We start from the raw sequence: 14,262 nt of genomic DNA on the forward strand, positions 1-14,262 counted from the left end.
ACTCAATTGTCAAACTCTCTTAACTCACTTTTAATCATGTTTAAGTACTATTATGACACTTTTGTAATTTTGTTAGCAGATGACCAGTGTTTTTCTCAATAACAAAAATTAAAACAAAACAGGCTGTTAAAGATAAAATATTTTCATAATCTAAAACTAAAATAAAAATTCAAAAATATGTGAAAACTAGAATTAAACAAAAATGAGGAAATAAAAGAAAAAACTAGACTATTTGTTGTAATTTTGATTTTCATGTGCAGTTGCCAGCATGCTTATTATAACCATGCAGCCATAACTTTTGTTTTAAAAAAGAACATCAATTCGTGCATTTGTGCAAGTACCCTTAGTTGCTGCCATCAGAATCTTGCCATCATCTGGCCCATTGTGGAGATTTAAATAGTCATTTTCATCCATCAGTCAGAAGTGAGAGTGAATACCAATGCCAGTGACTTCTTCTGAGGGTTTCATTGTCCATAATTGACCGACCAGTCACTGATGCTCCACTAGTTGTTAGCACGTCTCAACTTTGACCAAACTTCAAGGAGAAAGCACTAAAAACATGCAGCCTGTTCCTCGGACAGACTTTTCAGGCATGAGTGGATACTACAGCTTCAGATTTGGTCAATATTTAAATTGGAAAAAAGAAACAAAACTGTGTTGTTGTCTTTCTATGCCAAAGGAGGTAGGGTATTCAGCAACTGACCTCATTGCTCTGCTATTTGTAAAAAAAAAAAACAAAATTATAGTTTAGAAGTGAAATTTTGATTGACTTCAATTCATTATTATTATTATTATTATTATTATTATTATTATCAATTTGCTTGCTTGCTTGCTGGCCATGTCATCACAGTGACAGTGTGTGGTAAAGTGAGGTCCATGGCTGATTGGCTTTTTAAATAAATAATCGGCAGACTTGCGTCTTCAGGTGAGGGCTGGTAGCGTGGTGGAAGCAGACAGCCCTGCATTTAGTGTACAGGTGCAGGATTGCCCACAACCCTAATTGATGCCAGGAGGTGCTAACTGCCACAGCTGCGCCACATCCCCATTTAAAAAGGGAAGCGTGAATGCAAGGAAGAAAAAAAAATGAAAGAAAAACAAATGAACAGAAGTTAAAGAGAGAAAAAGACAGAAGAAACCAGGAGGCAGTGCCAGTGAGCTAAAGGGAACAGGCTCAAGGGAAAGAAAGCAGACAGCTGGGAAGAGAGTCATGACAGCTGAACGTTTCTGAGGAGCAGGGGTGACCAGGAGCATTTACAGCTCGCTGCAGAAGGCCGGGAAAGCAGAAGGTGTCAAGGAGGCTTGGGAGGAGAGTTCCAACTTGAGCACCTTGGCCGTTGGGGACTCAAGCCTAGGTCTGTCCTGACCTGCGGAAGGTCAGCTTCATGTGATAGTAGGGTGACTCCTACTATCTTATCAGCATAACTCCTTTATGTTGACTTTTTTTTAATAGAAGCACTTGCACTTTTCACCATCCCCTTGCTTGGTGTATTTGTCCTCATCTGCTCAGTCCTCATCTGCTCAGTTCATCCTGATCATGACTGTTGACGGTGTTGAATTCAAGAGGCTCTCAAAAACGAAGAGAGAGCAAGGTGCCAGCCCATACTGTCACACAGTGACAGAACTAAGCAGATCCGTAGCATGCAATCAATGCTATCAACCCAAGTGATGTTACACATAATCATTTAATAATAATACTAATGATTAAAAAAATAATTATAATAAAATGCAAATAGTAAAAGGCAATAATATAATAATATAGTTATTATGTATATCAGAGTAAAAAAAGCAAAATTAATTAAATGCTAAATTAAAAAAATGTTTTTATGTTCTAAACAGATGATTGACAAGCGTTAATGTGTTCCAGGTCATTGGAAAGTTTAAAGGCTGCTACAGCACTTCTGTTGTGGTTAACTCTGGGAAGAATCAGAAGACAGGAATTTAATGATTGTTAATCTCTATATGCTACATACACAGTTAAAAATTTTGTTTAGAATGTATGATGGTGATGAAACATTAACTTCCTTAAAAACCAGTAATAAAATTTTAAAATCAATTCTGAAAGAAATAGACAACCAATGCAAAGATGCCAAAACAGTTGTAATCTTGTCACACTTGGGTCACAAAGTTGCACAGATACACTCAGGAAATTCCAGAGACAAAAACTTTATTCAAAACTTTCAGGAGTAATCTGGGCTCCATGACAACCCAGACAGCACAACACCTTGGGTGCAGGAGCCCCAACAGGAGCAGAGGATGTCTGGGGGAAGAGAGACGCAGTGAGACAAAAGGACAGCTACTGTTCAGGCTTTTAAATGTTTGAAGCCCCGCTCGAGATGCAGATCACGTAGCACAGCAGCAGCAAGCCTCCAGCTGATCCAGCAAAGAGGAGATAAAAACTGTGTTTGTTTCCCATTGAATCACTGTTTTACAGGGGGTTTTGGAGGAGAGGCCACGTCGCCTTGGGGCTGCATTCAGCGTGTTCACACCCCCTCCCTCAGCTTTGTTCACATTTTTTCTCAAAACCGGGCTCGGACAGGTGCAACAGGACATCCACATTAATGTGTGCAGAGCCAGGTCAATGACAGACACTAAAATGATACGGTTGCAAAAGAACCATCTCGTGAGATGGGAGTTCGTATCTTTCTGTCGGTAGAGCCATTGAAGAGGAGTGTGATCTGTCACCAAGGTAAAATTACGGCCCCATAAATAATACCAGAGTGAATCCACAGCCCATTTAATCGCCAAACATTCCATCTAAATTGTCGAATAATTGCTCTCCTGTGGAAGCACTTTTCTACTTAAAAATATGATTGTACTCCTCACAATCAAAAACCTGAGACAGAAAAGTGACTAAACCAAACGCACTAGCATCTGTCTTCAGGACAAAATGTTTAGAGAAGTCAGGATTAAGCAAAAGAAGACAAATTTCAAATCACAGAAGGAATGTTCACAATCATCCAACCAGATAACAGAGCGTTTTTTCCTGTCTCTCGTAAGATTGCAAAGAGAAGCAGCCGTATTCACAAAATCGAGGATGAATCTTCTGTAATAACCGGCAAGCCCCAGAAATGCTCAGACATGTTTCTTTGTCTCCAGATATGGGTAGGCAAGCACCTTATTCACTTTTCTAAGGGTGCTTTCACACCTATAGTTCGATTGCTTTAGTCCGCACCAGTCAGAAAAATGTTACAATGTAGTAAACAGACGTGGGTACGGTTTGCTTTCACATATGCCGAGTTCTAAACGAACCAAAATAGACCACGAAGCCCATCGGCACCAGAAACAGACTATTTTCAGAAAATCGCGCCACTTTCAATAATCATGGAGTAACAGCTTTGCTTTGCGCTCATGGCGCTGGTCCTCGCGCACTACATTGTACGTGCAAATCATTATTTTCAGATATATAATTTCGTACACGATTCGAGACTGCGACTCCAAACCAGCTTCCTGGTTTATTCATCTCGCCGACGGCGCATTGCGCGCCACTTCAGGGAGAAGTGCCCTCCTCCTAAATGATCATTTTGTTATTAGCCGCCGATCTTCCTGCAGATCCATCAGGTAATCTGTTGGCCTATCAAAACAGCCCAGCCACACATTTTTCATCTTTAATGTGAATACAGAGAGGCATAGGCTTGTTATGAAATTGTCATACAAATGGCAAGTCTTGTCATGATACACATTCAAACGTGATATTGTCTATATTATCTATACAGTTCTCCAAATTGCATAGTGACATTGCATGATATTACCTAGGCTACTATAACAATGTTTTGAGAATTAATATTTGGCGAGATAAAGTCTATAACTGTACCAATGATTCCTTTGTCAATCAGGTAGTCTATGACTTTTTACTTAAATGATTATCAAAAAATAACAGATTCCCAATATTTTTTTCTGTTCTATAGGAGCATATGGGCATATGCACGGAGTGATTGCTGGTGGTCTCACATTTACAACACGGCATTGTTCAATTGTCCGAGGATAGCCTTTCTCCCTTAGCTGCTTACTGAACAGCGCGTAAATGCAGCTGTTTTTATGTGTCGTGGACGGTTGCTTTTGGATATGCTCATCCGACCATATATCTATGAGGCACTTAATTTCTTCGGCACTCCATGTTTTTCCGCGGTTTGATTTCATCACGAGTCGATAGCTTGAAAAATTTAATGGAGTCAACAGGAAGTGAAAAGAATTTTACCCACAACCCCGTATCTCTTATACCCAAAGTGCATTAAACTACGAGGTGTGGCAGAAAAGTAATGAGACTGAACACAAGAGTGTTCACACGTTCGATGTTTTCATTGGTTTTCGAAGTTGAAGTCCTCCCTGAACAGTGTTCATCTTCAACGTGTTTTCTGCCTTCCAAAAATGATTTGTGCCAGCGAAAAACTTGAGCTTGGGATAAAGAATGTTCCCCATAGGCCTGTTTTAACTTTTCAAACGTCACACTTGCCGTTTAATGGCACAACGTTGCTCCAAATTCTGCTGTTCCATTTTGTGTGACGCACAACCAAAGACACAACTTTGCTAATAGCAGTCACAAAAATCACGTAGTTAACAGAAGGAGTTGAAACTCGCAGTGAGCTATGGGAGGGTACTTATACACGTGCTCTATCAAGGACAACAGCGCAGCGTTGCCAGATCACTTGCAGTGTTGCCAGTCTCATTACTTTTCTGCCACACCTCGTATACCATTTCATCAGATTTGGTTTGGTTGCTTTCACACCAGACGAACCGTACCAAAGTAGAGCGGATAAAGCGGTTCGAGACCACCCCTTCAGGCAGGTCTCGGATCGATTGATTTGGTGCGCACCAAAGTACCGAGATTGCATTTACATCAACGCAAACGAACCGAACCAAGGGACCAAACACGTTTGGTGCGCACCAAATGCTGTAGGTGTGAAAGCACCCTAAGTTGAGGACGAACCAAACCCCTGCCCATAGAATATCCCAGAAAATGAGTCTCACATATACCCAGCCTACATTTCTTAGGGTTAGCTGTCAAACCAGCCTGTCTCATGCTATCAAGAGCAGTCTGAAGCCATTCTAAATGTGTGTGCTAATCATTACTGAAAATCACAACATCATCAAGGTATGCCCTGGAATATTCAGAATGAGGACACAAGATCTGATCCATCATACGCTGGAAAGTTAGATAAGCACCATGAAGACCAAATGGGAGTCGGAGTAAATTTGTAAAGACCGTCAGGAGTTGCAAATGGCATTTTCTCGCAACTGGCAGCCTCAAGAGGCACTTGCCAGTAACCCTCCGTGAGATCCAACGTGGAGATATAGGACGCCTGACCCAGTTTTTCCAACATCTTGTCAACACAGGGCATTGAATAAACATCAAATTTTGATACCTTATTCAAGCACCTGAAATCGATACAGAACCAAATCGAACCGTCCGGATTTGGGGCTAATACGACCAGACTGCACCATTTGCCCTTACTTTCATGAATAACACCCAATTTCAGCATTTGCTTGACCTCTTTGCGCATAACATTCCGTCGCACTTCCGGGATGTGAAACGAGCACATCTGCAACCTTCAGTATTGATTTTATGTTCCGCAAGACAAGTCAACCCCAGCAGGGCGGAAAAACATCAAAGTTCCTTCCAATCAAAGATACCAGTTCTGTTTTTTGCAAGGCAGTCAAATCGTCACCAATGGCAACATCTGCCTGAGAGACAGCAGCCATGGAAGCCAAACTCCCTGTGGGTCACGCCACTCCTTCAAGAGATTAACATGCAAAATTTGTAGCAGTTTCTGCTGGACCAGTATTCTGACTTTGTAATTCACCTGCCCCATATGCTCCTCAATTACGGCAGGGCCCTGCAATTTCACAAGGAACATGTGCGGGTCAGAAGGAATCAGAATCAAAACCTGATCGCCAGGTTTGAATTCATGGAGCTTACACCATCTATAATGTCCTGAGGATCCATTTGTACAACCACTTCTGGTACCACTTGTCACACTTGAATCACAAAGTTGCACAGATGCACTCAGGAAGTTCCAGAGACAAAAATATTATTCAGACACTTCAAACAAACACAAGTCTTTTTCAGGAGTTATCCAGGCTCTGTGACAACCCTGAAGGCACAGTGCCTCGGGAGCAGGAGCCCTAAAAGGAGCAGAGAATGTCTGGGGGAATAGAGATGCAGTGTGACAGAAAGACAGCTGCGGTACCAACTTTTAAACGTTCAAAGCCCCGCTCAAGATGCAGATCACGCAGCATGGCAGCAGCAAGCCTACAGCTGATCCAGCAAAGAGGAGATTAAAAACTGTGTTTGTTTTCTGTTGAATCACTGTTTAAGAGGGGGTTTCAGAGAAGTTGCCATGTTGCCTTGGGGCTGCGTTCAGCGTGTTCACAATCTGTTCTTTTGCTGCAGCGTTCTGGCCTTCTATCACATATTTAAACAAGGCATTACAGTAGTTTACCCATGAATATACAAATGCATTAGTATGCTTTTTAGCATCTTGAATTGCAAGGTAGAGTCAATTCTGAAATAAAGCCCTGGGTTAGTGCAGTGGCCTGATCTAAGACCTGACAGAAATTTTTCATGTATGTCATTTTCATTCAGAAAATGATTTATTTGCCAAAATACTACTTTTTCAATTATTTTACCTAAGAATGGCTTATTGGAAATTGATTTGCATTTTTTTCCGTATTGAGGAATCTAGATTTGGTCTCTTTAGTAACAGTTTAATTATAGCTGTTTTGAGGGCTTCTGGAAATACACTAATTTCAAAAGATGAGTTTATAATGTGTAAAAGACTGTCCAAGAGACTGAGATTTCTTTTAAAATGATAATCGGAAATGGGGCTAAAGAAAAGTTTGAAGAACATAAGATAGATAAAATAATCTAAAGTTTGATTGCACTTATATTTTTGAAAACCTTCATAGTTTTTTGAAGCTGGGTGGGGACAGAATCAACCCAGCAGGGATTGGAGATGAAAATTGCTGACCGAATGATTGTGATTTTGCTTATAAATGGCATGTTTCTCACATTTAAATAAAGATGCCTCAACAAAGTATGTAACAGAGAAGGATTTATAAACTTATTTATAGTAGACAAATGCATTCCAACTTTGTTTCTTTTATCACTAATCAACTTAAAAAAGTAAAGTTTAGTCCATACACCTTTATTATATATGTCTTCTTCTTGTTTTGGCTGCTCCCGTTAGAGATGCCACAGCGGATAATCTTGTTCCATATCTTCCTGTCCTCTGCATCTTGCTGTGTCACACCCATAACCTGCATATCCTCTCTCACCATATCCATAAAACGTCTCTTAGGCCTCCCTCTTTTCCTCTTGCTTGACAGCTTTATCTTTAACATCCTTTTCCCAATATACCCAGCATTTCTTCTCTGCACATGTCCAAACCAACACAATCTCGCCTCTCTCAATTTATCTTCCAACTGTCCAACCTGAGCCGACCCTCTAATATACTCATTTCTAATCCTGTCCATTCTCATCACACCCACTGCAAATCATAGCATCTTTACCTCTGCCACCACCAGCTCAGTCTCCTGCTTTCTGGTCAGTGCCACCATCTCTAACCCATATAACAAAGCTGGTCTCACTACCATCCTACAGATCTTCCCTTTCACTCTTGCTGATACCCGTCTGTCACAAATTACTCCTGACACTCTTCTCCACCCATTCCACCCTGCCTACGCTCTGTTTTTCACTTATCTTCTACAATCCCTGTTACTCTGTACTGTTGATCCCAAGTAGACTCCTGTCTAATCTCATCTGTCAACCTGTCCGTCACCATTGCAAATAAGAAAGGGCTCAGAGGCGATCCCTGATGTAATCCCACCTCCACGATGAATGCATCCATCACTCCAACTGCAGACCTTACCACTGTCACACTGTCATATCCTGTACAACTCTTACATACTTCTCTGCCACTCCCAGCTTCCTCATACAATACCACAACTCCTCTTGAGGCATCCTGTCATATGCTTTTTCCAGGTCCACAAAGACACAATGCAATTTCTTCTAGCTTTCTCTATACTTCTCCATCAACACCCTCAGAGCAAACATTGCATCTGTTGTGCTCTTTCTTGGCATGAAACCATACTGTTGCTCACTAATCATCACCTCCCTTCTTAACCTAGATTCCACTACTCTTTCCCATAACTTCATGCTGTGGCTCATCAATTATATCCCCCTGTAGTTACTACAGTTCTGCACATACCCCTTATTCTTAAAAATTGGTGCCAGTACACTTCTTCTTCACTCCTCAGGCATCCTCTCACTTTCCATTAAAGAATTTGGTTAAAAACTCTACTGCCATCTCTTCTAAACACCTCCATGCTTCCACAGGTATGTCATCCTCTTCATAGCTGTCCTTACTTTCTCCTTGCTAATCTATTTCACTTCCTGATTCACTATCTCCATATCATCCAACCTTCTCTTTCTCATTCTCTTCATTCATCAGCCTCTCAGAGTACTCTTTCCATCTTCTCAACACACCCTTCTCAATTGTGAGTATGTTTCCATCTTACGCCTTTCCTCATCATTTGCCTTTTCTTTAGCCTTCGTCACCTCTCTCGTTACCTAGCACCTTATCTCCTTGTACTCTTGGGTACTTTCTGCATCTCACTTACAATCCCACTTCTTTTTTTCCATCCTCTTCCTTTGTATACTGTCCTGTACTTCCCCATTCCACCACCAAGTTTCCTTTTCCTCTTTCCTTTGTCCAGATGTCACACCAAACACCCTTTTTGCTGTCACACTTACTACTTCTGCTGCAGTTGCCCAGCTGTCTGGTATTTCTTCATTGCCACCCGGTGCCTTTCTTACCTCCTCCCTAAACTCAACCTTGCAGTCTTCCTTTTTCAACTTCCACCATTTGATCCTTAGCTTCACCCTCACTATCCTCTTCTTGATCTCCAACATCATCCTATAGACCACCATCCTATGCTGTCTAACCGCACTTTCCCCAGCCACCACTTTGCAGTCTTTAATCTTCTTTAGATTCACTCTTCTGCATAGTATATAATCTACCTGTTTGCATCTTCCTTCACTCTTGTACGTCACCCTATGTTCCTCCTCTTTTCAAAATACGTATTCACCACAGCCATGCCCATCCTTTTTGGAAAATTCACTATCATCTGACCTTCTTAATTCCCTCCTTGACACCATACCTACCCTTCACCTCCTCGTCTCCTCTGTTCCCTTCACCAACATGTCCATTGAAATCTGCTTCATTCGGCACTTTCTGTCCCTTGGGTACATTGTCCATTACCTCATCCAGCTCACTCCAGAAATCTTCTTTCTTATCCATCACACACACAACTTGCGGGGCATATGCACTAACAACATTCATCGTCACACAATTTCCATCTTAATAATCGTTACTTTTTCTGACATTCTTTTCTCTTCCAAAACACTCTTGACATACTGTTCCTTCAAAATAACCCTACCCCATTTCTCCTGCCATCTACACCATGATATAAAAATTTGAATACACCTCCGATTCACCTGGCCTTTCTCCCCTTTTATTTAGTCTCTTGCACACACAATCAATTAACCTTTTTTCTCTCCATCATAACGGCTAACTCTCTCCCCTTACCAGTCATACTGCCGACATTCAAAGTTCCTAGCCTCAGTTCCACTCTCTTTACCTTCCTCCTCTCCTCTTTCCTCCGGACACATCTCCCCCCTCTTCTTTTCCACCTTCGGCCAACAGTAGCCCAATTTTCGCCAGCACCCTGTTGGCTAACAGAACTGGTGGCGTTTGTTGTTAACCCGGGATTCGGACCAATCCAGTATGGAAATCTGTATTATTGTCCGCATATTGATCTGGCAAAATTTTACACCGGATGACTACCCTGATGCAACCCATTTATCTGGGCTTGGGACCAACACGAATAAACACACTGGTTTGTGCAACCCCTGTGACTGGGTTCTTTATTATATATATTATTGTATTTATTATATATATTATTACTTTATTATATATGTATATATATCTTTAAAAAATGTTGTGGTAAACTGTTTGTTTTGTTTTTTTCCATATGCATTAAACTTTATTGCAATTGTTGTCAGGAAGTGAAATGTTAATTTTTTTTGAGGAATAAAAATGAACTGACATTTTCTTTTTAATTACTCAGGGGCAACTAAATCTAAAGTGTATCTCATCAAGGAGTTAACATTATTTATCTTGTCATTGACTATAAAGGTCTCATCCAATACAGGTCAATTACTGAGAGAGTAAATGAAGGTAACAGTAGTAGATGCATTAAGGTAGTGCTTTTTTCACAATCTTAACTTTCAGATCTCCATATAGGTAGGTATTTTAAAAAGTACATAGTTATCACAGATAATAGGATTAACAATTTGATCTAGAATAACAGTAAGACTTTGTGTGACCAATAGATCTAATATGTGGCCTCTGTTGGGTATGCTGGGTAAAATCAAAAGAACTTAACAGGGGCAGAAATTCTGTAGATCTTTGATCTGAGGCATTATCCACATACAAATTAAAAGGCATGTTAAGACAATCCTATCATTATTAATAACACAAATAGACAGTAAATCTAAAAGTTTTGCCAGAATGGCTGAAGCATCATTTGATGGCTGATACTTAATTCTAAGTAGAACTGAATGTGTTCCCTTGATTGCCTGAAGAAGGGGCCTGAGTTGCCTCATAAGTTTGCATATTGTAATCTTTTTAGTTAGTGAATAAAATGTGTCATTTTGCTTGACTTCTCATTATATCCATAATGGTTAGCACGGTACTGTGTGAGCAAATATTTAAAGAGTTAAATTTAAAATACTAGTAAAAAATATTCATTCAGCTTATTAGAACTTATGTTTACCATGAGAAGGGAGGTTCCTATCACATAGCACCACGTGGTCAGGTTTGAGGGCTGGACTGGTCAGAGTCTGTATGGAGTTTGCATGGTCTTCCCAAGTGTACATTGACTTAGTGTTCATAACTGCACAAGATTACCTGTTTTACAGATAGCTATTGTAAATGTCTCATTAAGCACTCTCAATTGCCAAAATATGTTTAATTCTTCATATTTTGCTGCTAAATTAGATCCACCCAGTTTAGGTTCACATGCATCTACCCAGGTTTTGTTTGTTGCTATTCACAAATGTTCACTATCTGATGTAAATATGCTTGCAGAAATACACTATATACATGAAAAAACTTTAATGTATATTTCTGCTACTACTACTAACACAGTTCAAGTGGTGACTTCCAGCAGTATTTCAAAAATTTCCCAAGCAAGAATTCCCTGAGAAAAAAAAATACATTTTCCAAGTTTGAAAAGACTTAACATAAAAGAGTATATGTTTTCTATAATCTCACTGTTCACAGGTTGTAAGACGATTCACACAACACAAGAAACGTTTTTGTGGCAACCGCCTATATACTTGATATAGGCTGCCAAAGATGAGGGTTTGGTTCAATAAATGAAAAGGTCTTGACAGACATTAATCCAGAACAGAACCATTCAGAGAAAACATGGTGGTTTTAAAGTCAGGTAAGAAAAATGACATAATTCTGGCAGAAACCGTAAAATGACATCTCCTGAGCCGAAACCAGAAGTGATGTTATTAAGCTCGGAACTGGAAATGACGTCATCGAGTCTAGGCGGAATTTCCTTTGGTTGGTCTGGAGATGAAAAAGAGAAAGGATTGGTGCACTCTGCCACACTCTGGATCAGCATGGAATTATCCATTTTTGAGCCCTTCAGTTGCCTCCCATGTGCAAGTGTGTGACAAGGTGTACAAAAAAAATAATATACAGTTTATTGAATATAATGAAAACTGTGTTTTGGTCCCTGTGAAACCATACCCAACATTTTTGGTGGATTAGAAATAAATAAAAGCTAAAAAAGTAGATCAAAAAACTAAATAAAACCTAAAATGAGGAAATACTAAAATAAAATTTACGATTCTAAATAACAAAAGATGATTTAAAAGTCTTTGCTAAACTTAACTAAAAGCCAAAGATTTAAGAATTGGATTTAATATGGCCATTTTTCTTGCCTGTAGTTAGACAGTTGATGCCATATTTTTTTAGCAAATTTATTTTATTAAAATGTTGATTTTGTTTTATTTTATTGATTTTAATTGAAAGCAATCTATACAATCAAACCAAACTTAACAAAACCAAAATTCAGCCCCCACCCAAAAGAGAGGAGAGCTGGTCAACAAAGCAAATCTTTGAAAGCAGCAGTAGAAGCTTATTCTAAAAGTTTCTTGATTAGATCCTGCCATGTATTAAAAAACTTAAAAAAGTTTTGAACAGATTCTCTGAGTGAGAATTTTATTTTTTCCTATTTCAAATAGTATAGGACATCAGTTACCCACTGACTGGTGGAGGGCATTCTTACCGTTTGGGTAATATAAGTCTATATGCTAGTAGTGAGGTAAAGGCAATTACGATTTGTTTACTCTTCTACACTTTAAGCCCATCTGGGAGTACACCAGACACAGCTGTTAATGGGTTAGAGCAGTGTTTCCCAAACTCGGTCCTGGTGGACCCCTGTGGCTGCAGGTTTTTGTTCCAACCAGATTCCTAATCAGTGACAACACCTGATAGCACTGATCTCATTAAATTAGCTGGTATTTTTTTTTTTCTTTTATTCGACATTCAGAAAAGCTTAGCAGCATGATTTTTACATTTATAAGATATTTAGAGATATTTCTGCTTTTGCTAAAATGCTTAACTCTCTTTTGTTGATTTCATTATACTTTGCCCTTTCTCTGTGAAGTTTTCCCCCCTTCGTTGTGTCTTATTAATGACAATTTAAAACGAGCAGATCAGACACCCAGGCAAACAACACTGAATAATCAAAGGCTGCAACTACTTTAGAGTCAGACCCACTAATTTTATTAATTGGATTAATTAAACAATTAGAAGGCCTAGAAAAATAGAATGAAAATCAAGATGAAAATACTGTTAAATAGAAAAAAATACATTATTCCTATATAACTGCTTGGTACATTTTAATATTTTTTTTTTTAGCAAGCTTAGTTTTGTAATTTCTATATTGTTTCCTAAACACAGGACTTGGGAAATATCAGTTCACTTAATTAGCCCAGGAGTCCAATTAAAAACAGAATCTGGTTGGAACAAAAACCTGCAGCCACAGGGGTTAACCAGGACCGAGTTTGGGAAACACTGGGTTAGAGTGATTGTGACACTAAGGCTATCTGATAGGCATTCAAAGATTTTTGTCCAAAATGATCTTAAATTTGGTGTACGCCCAAAACATGTGGCCCAATGAGGATGATGGCAGTGTTCACAGGTTGATTCTTGCCCTGGAAACATTTTGGTTAGTTTTAATTAAGATTAATGCACTCGATAGAAGAGTTTACGTTGAATAATTGAGTGCTTTATGCATATGGAACTAGAGTGTATTCTGTGCATGGCTGCCTTCCACTCCTTTTCTGAAGTATTAAGTGAAAATTCAAGCAAAATGACACCTTTTATTGTCTAACTAAAAAGATTACAATATGCAAGTACAGTGGAACCTCGATTCACGAACGTCTCAGTTCACAACCAAAAAGTTCGCCAAACTTTTGCCTTGGTTCACGACCACACACTTGGTATACGAACAAACCAGTTTCCCTTTCGTTTTTTCGCGCCGATGATTTCCGTACGTGTTGCATTGTTCTCGGTCAGATGTGCCTGCCTGCTGCTGAGAGAGGGGGAGGGTGCGTGCTGCTGAGAGAGAGAGGGGGAGGGTGCGTGCCTACCTGAGGGTGCGTGCTGCTGAGAGAGAGAGAGTGAGAGCAAGCATGCACGTGCGTGCCTGCCTGCTGCTGAGAGAGAGAGGGGGAGGGTATGTGCGTGCCTGCCTGGCTGGTTCATACACGCCGATTACTGTATTTAAGCAGAGCCGCTCCCTTTTCATTGTTCTCAGTCAAACGTGCGTGCTTTACCTGCGCTCTCTTTGTGCTCTACAGTATTTCATGTGATTTTGCAGTTAACTATGGCTTCTAAGGAAGTGAAGAGTGGTGAGAAGAAAGTTTTGAAGAAAATTGAAATCGAAGTAAAGAAAGAAATTATTGAAAAGTTTGAGCGTGCTCGTGTTACTGATCTTGCCGCCGAGTACAAGAAGTCAAAATCTACGATTTCGACTATTCTAAAGCAGAAGGAATCTATTAAAGCAGCTGATATTGCAAAAGGAGTTACAGCGTTAACCAGGCAGAGGCTTCAAGTGCTGGAAGAGGTGGAAAAACTGTTTACTAGTTTACTCATTTACAAATTTGAAAACCCTCGTGCT

The 14,262-nt window shown here is 39.8% G+C and overlaps 1 protein-coding gene across 2 annotated transcripts in view; it reads left to right on the top strand.

Annotated features, from left to right (window-relative positions):
* The window catches only part of LOC120539470 (metastasis-associated protein MTA1-like), a 335,861-nt gene that overhangs the window by 315,514 nt on the left and 6,085 nt on the right, over nucleotides 1-14,262 (top strand). The gene's annotated exons all lie outside the window — the stretch shown is intronic.

Source organism: Polypterus senegalus, chromosome 11 (assembly GCF_016835505.1).
Source record: "Polypterus senegalus isolate Bchr_013 chromosome 11, ASM1683550v1, whole genome shotgun sequence".
Lineage (NCBI taxonomy): Eukaryota > Metazoa > Chordata > Cladistia > Polypteriformes > Polypteridae > Polypterus > Polypterus senegalus.